General features: G+C 41.4%; 1 long non-coding RNA gene across 1 annotated transcript; it reads right to left on the bottom strand.

Annotated features, from left to right (window-relative positions):
• Positions 1-2,209: 2,209 nt before the first annotated feature.
• Positions 2,210-5,892, bottom strand: LOC148683923 (uncharacterized). Its single transcript, XR_015946734.1, has 4 exons — positions 5,754-5,892; positions 4,979-5,034; positions 3,470-3,501; positions 2,210-2,979 (listed from the first exon to the last, which is right to left on the bottom strand). It is a non-coding gene; the product is annotated as an uncharacterized LOC148683923 (long non-coding RNA).
• Positions 5,893-6,303: the final 411 nt, after the last annotated feature.

The following is a 6,303-nucleotide window of genomic DNA, read 5'->3' as shown; positions in this document are numbered from 1 at the left end:
AAGGAAAAGTCATCTCCGCACCCAGTTAATCCGATCTCCCACCCGTCGCCCTTGTCTCCCCCTCCCTCCCAGTCCAGAGAATTCCATGCATGAACAGAAGGGTATATAGGGGGACTTCACCATTTCCCGGGGTCCTTCCTTCTTTCCAGAGGCAGGGACCCTACAGCTGTAGCTTTGCATTCTGCAATAAAGGGATCAGTTTGTTTTTCCTGACAGCATCGTGTGGTCTCTGTCATTTTCCCGGCGGAGGCGAACCAAGCGCAATCCCGGAGCTTCCAAGCCGCGCCTGTCCCTCTAACAGGGAAGCGCATTTTGGGACCAAATTTCCACGACAATGTTATCAGAAATAAAATAATAATGTTAGACCACTCTTCATGTATGCAACAACCGCAGCCAGGATTCTGGTGGCAAGGAACTGGAAAAGCGAAAAGATTCCTACAATAACTGAATGGCAGGTCCGAATGATAGAATATTTACAGTTGGCCAAGATGACAGGGAGAGTCAGAGGATATCCAACGAAGAAGGTACACAAGGAATGGAAAATATTTAAAGTTTACTTAAAAAATCATTGTAACAATAAAAATCTTCTGGCAGACCTTGACTGATTCTTGTAAGACGAATGTGACAAATAATCAAATACTTTGGATAAGAATTAGGAAGACAAAATAATAGTATGATGCTGTGTGTAAAATAACCAAAATAAGTGACAGTACAATGGGTTTAATCGGAAGTCAATTTTATTTTCTCTTAATTTTTTTTTCTTGTTTTCTTCTTTCTGTTCTGTAAATTAGTTATTGATAAAACTAGTGATTGGTGAGGCAGATATTGTATAATTCTGTGTAGTTCTGTATAGTTGTGTTCTGTTGTATATTAGGGTGTGGTGTGGGATGTTATGTCATTTTAATGTTGTTTGTCAAATAAAGTTTAAATAAAAAAAATTGGCAGCAGGATTTCAATTATACATTGTCAAATTCATCATGGATTAAATAGAAAGGGGAATCTGCACTGGACAGGAGAAGGTGGAGAACCTCCACGAGATGCTTTAAAAAAAATATGACCATGACACATGACTCTGACCTTTTAAAAGTTCGTAAGTAAGCCTTTTTTGACTTACTAAACCTGTGGTCTCTTTCTATGCTAAGGGTAGCAGGGAACTTTGGAGGCAACTTAGAAGGGGATATTTTAAAGGTTTAACAGCCTGTATTTCCATACTTTGCTGCATATTTTGTGATTTTATATCTCTGTTGCAGTTCTCTTGCCAACAAGGATTTGCCCCAAACCTGGATTTAGGCATCCAGGAAATTTTCCTTTTAATAGCTATCTTCCTTTAACCAAACCCAAATTAACCAGCACTGGAGGGACCCAGCCTTTTCCTATTTTGGCTTGCAGAGAGAAACATGTCCCGTCCCACCCCCTGCTGACTGGTTGAGAGCCCACCAGGGCTCAGTCTACCAGGGGAGTGATGAATTATCAAGGCATTGGCTGACAGAGGCAGTGGTGCCCCCCAATCTATCCTTTGGGAAGCAGGGGGTTGGGGTTAAGCAAGGGCTCACCATGAAGTTGTTGCAGTAAGTGCCACACTGAAGGGGTGGGGGAAGGTGCTGGTACTACATACCCTGGAGTTCCCCCAGAAAAAAGCACTGCTTGTTCCTAAATTCTGAACTCATACTGTGTTATGAGTCATTTCATATTGTTGTGTGGTGTTCAGGTCTCTAGAGTACTATGTGTACATGAAGTAGAGATAGGAAGCCCAGTTTCATTCATTCAGGCTGAAGGAAATTCCACCATGTTCAATGAGACTGAGTCATGCCCAAACTGGCAAGCATATGTTACCCCTATTCCTGAACTGGCAGGTGAGTGTGGGCCCAGTTTTGTGAATTATGCCCTAAGACACATGATCATGCTACCAGTAGATTGCATTTGGAATAAGTGTATGCATCTCCCTGCCCCATCATGTCCCTCTCACCACCCCCCTTTTAGACTTACACTGGCTTATGTTTCACCAGTGGGAATTTATGCTCATATCTCCAGCTCAGCCAGAACAGGGAACTTAACCAGCATTGCCCTGGCTCAGCCCTGGGAAAATCTAACAACAACAACAACAACATTTGCCACCCATCTGACTGAGTTACCCCAGCCACTCTGGGTGGCTTCCAACAAATTAAAACACAACACGACATCAAACATTTAAAACTTCCATATAGTCTTCTAAAAGTCAGATAGTTGTTTATTTCCTTGACATCTGATGGGAGGGTGTTGCACAGGGCAGGCGCAACTGCAGAGAAGGCTCTCTAAACTCTCTTATCTGGACAGATCCTGGGCTTGGATTGCACTGCTAATTTGGAATATAGGATAATCTCCAACATTATCATGTGTGGAGGAGAGATTGATTACTTCAACTTTGTATACAATAAATCAATAGGCAAATTACATTTTCCATGATTTCTATGCTTTCTGTGATACCCATATTTACAGGCCTAGGATGTCAGCAAGCAGAATTCCCAGGTATTTCTATTGTGTTGAACAAACAAGGGTACCATTATTAACACAACAGAATGAACATCGCTTTCGTAATTCCATCTACCTGTGCTTACATCATTTAACATTTGACATTACCAATGAAATTGCAATCAGACACAACTATGAGGATATGGTAGGATTTGAAGGTTAAGTGTGCATAACAGTGGGAAAACACATAAATGACCCTTGCATGATTAGAAGCAGGAAAGAGTAAATAAAATAATAAACAGAAAATTGGATGAAAGTCTTCTCAGATCTTCTGGGGGCTGCAAAGCTCCCAAATCACTCCAGCCCTAGCATGTTCAAACTTCTTCCATATCATCACTTCCCATAAATTGTCATGCATTGTGAGGATGCAGCATCAGCATGTGAAATGTTTGAGGTCTCTCAGGCAGGTTGCCTGTACAGTGGAGTAATAGTTGCATAGGCTGTTGTTTCTATATTTCGGGATGGTGATGGCTTGAAAATTGAAAACAAACAAACAAAAACAGTTACCTACTGATACTGGCTTTTTGGCAGAAGTAATTTGGGGCCAATTGTTGTTATGGCAAGATAAGAACTTCTCACCTACCCAAACTGTCCTAATGCAGAATATCTGGAATATATTTGTAGTTTTACACAGTATTCCAGGGTCCTTGGTACATACAGTAAGTGGACCCAGAGGGGGTATGAGTGGGGCAAGCTACAATAGTCCACTTCCTTGGGTAATACCAGGCTTGTCGGAGGCCCAGGGAGGGAGTTTTGTTAGAATAAAGTTCTTGGCTTAACAGTGTAAGTCCAGCAGGCCCCTGGCGCCCTCCCCACCCCAGCCAGCTTAGCCCTTCAAGTCCTGCGGCAAGTGTACCGGACAGCCCCCTGCCCCTGAACAGCCCTGAACAGAGTCAGAATTGAATATGCTCTATTGTACTAAGACTGATCACCCCAGATTTGGCTGGGACATTTTACTCACCGCTGTTTGGTGGAGTCCCATAAGTGCGGCATCTGAAGACAAATTCACAGTTAGTCTAGTCACACAGTACAACTTCAAGGATGTGTATAAGTATGTGTACTTATGTGTATGTGTACGATCGTAACATGTAATCAACATTTTAGGAATGGTTCATCCCTGATCATCAGGCTCTTTCTTGAAGCTATCATTTGCTTCAAAGACAACAATGCCCACGCAGCTCCTCAAGGGCCATTGCCATCACTGATACCTCCTGTCAGTCCTGCCAGTATTGAGCTTCTCCCGGGAAAAGTGTCTGAGAATTAGTCAGCACTGAAACAAACACACCTCACAGGCCCCATTCACTCACCAAAGTGCCCATTTGCTTTCCCAATTTGCTTTTCCAGAGGAGAAACACCTCTCGTTTGCTATGGCAAGACTTGTTTCTGCCCTACTCTTCAAAAGGAAGAGGCAGGGTGTGTGTAGCTCCTTGGATCAATGTCTCAGCCCACACTTAGCCATACAGTTCACCTGCTGTACCTTTACTCTTGCTTTGCCTGGGTATCACCCAGATTTATGCATTAAAGGGTTTGACAGAAACAGAAAGTTGGAGTTCTTCATCCAACAGTGAGGGTCAGAGTGGACAGGCATGTTGGCTGGGTCTGATGAGAGTTATAATCCATCAGTGTCTGGATGGTTGACCTATCCTGAGAATGCATCTGACTAAGAGGTCAGAGAGGGCAACAGAAACAGTTGTATAATATAGGCCTGCAAAAATAGCTCTCTGGAAATGAGTAACACATTCAAATTCAGAGGTTCTGGTAAGGCTACCTTGAGAGAAGCCTTCCAAAACAGCTTTGCGGGTGTCCATGCTTGTTGAATGCATCATGTGGGTAAGGAACCACAGCGAGAACATTCTCTCCCACAGCCCACAACGTCTATAAATAAGCCCATTCTACCAAATAATGTGTTACAATTTTTGTAGGCAAGCATGAACCAGAAGCTTCACTTAACTGCAGAAAAATCTAGTTTCTCCTGGAGACCTAAGCGTTTACATCTGAGCTCACTGGAGTGCAGCTGCATAACAAAATAAAACCACTGTACCTTTCATTAGCTTTGGAGAGTGAAAGGATTTTTTAAAACTTAATTGAATTTGTGGTTTTCATGTTCCAGAACATAAAATTTGTATCCTAAAACTAAATTCTGCCTTTCACGCAGAAACCTCCAGGGGATTATATAGCAATACTAAAAGTTATACCTGAATTCAAAGTTCTTAATCCTTTATTTTAGATATTTCAAACACACATTACAGTCACATGATTAGGTGAAGTGCATAACTCTCTTCCTAATTTTTCATCAGAAACATGTTTATACTCATTTTTAGAGCATTTCCCCACAGTCGTGAAGTCTGCAAACTTAACTATTTAGACCAATAAAGATAAAGCTGCTAAACATTCTGCAGATCCTGTGATTGTGTGCTAGACTTTGTGGTTTTCATGCCCTCACTCCAAAGGAAGAAAATAATTATCTTACACTGAACTTCTTCGGAGGGCAGGTTTCTGCTGTTGTCCTTGACTGCAGTTTCTTCCCTAAGAAAAGCAAAAGACAAATGCATTTGTGGTGCTGCATATTTACTGGTTCTGTAGGCAGAAAGCCTTTTCTGAGAAGGATGAGATCTGCATTCCTTCACACAACCATGAATGATACAAAATGCAGGAGATCTGAATTTTAAAACTTGGTTTAGTGACTTGAAGCTTTAAATCTTCAGAGACAATTGCATATGTGTTATGTATTCCATTCCCTCCGGTTGCATATATATGATTTAGTGTTTTCACGGTCTTTGTTATTTCTTTGTTATTCCTGTAGTATTACCGTGTTGTCTGTTGTATGTTATTAAATCTGATAAGAGCAGAAGCTTCACTGTAAGTGTTTAGGCAACAGCAGAAGGCTCTAGTTAGTTCATTCATGTATTTTCTTCCACTGTACCACGTCTCTGATCTAAATCCCTCCCTCATGCTGCTATTTGTCCAACAGTGGCAGTGGGGAGATGCAGCAACCTAGGCGGAAAATAGCTTAGGAGAAAGTGTAAAAAACAAGAAACAAAAATCCCCACACATACTCAACAATAGGGCTGAACAAAGAACAAAGTGCATGAAAAAAGATTGTTTTGCTATGTTACAATGACCTTGTTTTTGGAATGCTTGAAATATATTCCCATTTTCTTTCTTTCTAATCTGCTTTGAGCAAAAAATTTTGTGTGTGGAAAAGTGGCATACAAATAAAGTGAACAAAGAAATGAAAATCTTACACATAATCAAAAGGAATGTGCTCAGTGTTGGCTCTGTCCTGTCTTGAAGATCTCTGACGACACAGCACTAAAACAAAAAAGAAGAGAGGCAAAGAAGCTGTCATAAATTAGGTATTTCAAAGGTGGAATTGACATCTGGATGGAATTTCCGAAAGGCGGTGCTGGGGGGGCTGGGGGGGCGTTTCTGTTTTAAAAAAAAGTGCAACAACTTCAGGGATGGTTTTTACTTTTCATAATATGGCAACCCTATCACAGAACTGGAAGGAGGGGGCAGTTCCATGAAGGAGGAGTGGCAGTTGAAACCACTCCTCTAAAAGCACACTCCTCCAAATGGGTACAAACAATTTTCCCTAATAGAATTCAGTTTTGCACTTTCTTTTTGCTAACATATGCATGTTTGTGCACAATTTCTCCCATACCTGTGCATGTGTGCGCACACACACACATATATGCACACACAAAGAAAGTAATGACATTTTTGGTTGGAGACTTGCATTGCAAGTGTGCGTTTTAAAGGAAAGCTGAGTTTCAGTTCATATGTTGTTGAAAA

Source organism: Zootoca vivipara, chromosome 12 (genome assembly GCF_965207765.1).
Source record: "Zootoca vivipara chromosome 12, rZooViv2.hap1.1, whole genome shotgun sequence".
In the NCBI taxonomy this organism is placed as follows: Eukaryota; Metazoa; Chordata; class Lepidosauria; order Squamata; family Lacertidae; genus Zootoca; species Zootoca vivipara.
The sequence above is the reverse complement of the archived record's forward strand: the minus strand, read 5'-3'. Positions and strand labels throughout refer to the sequence as shown.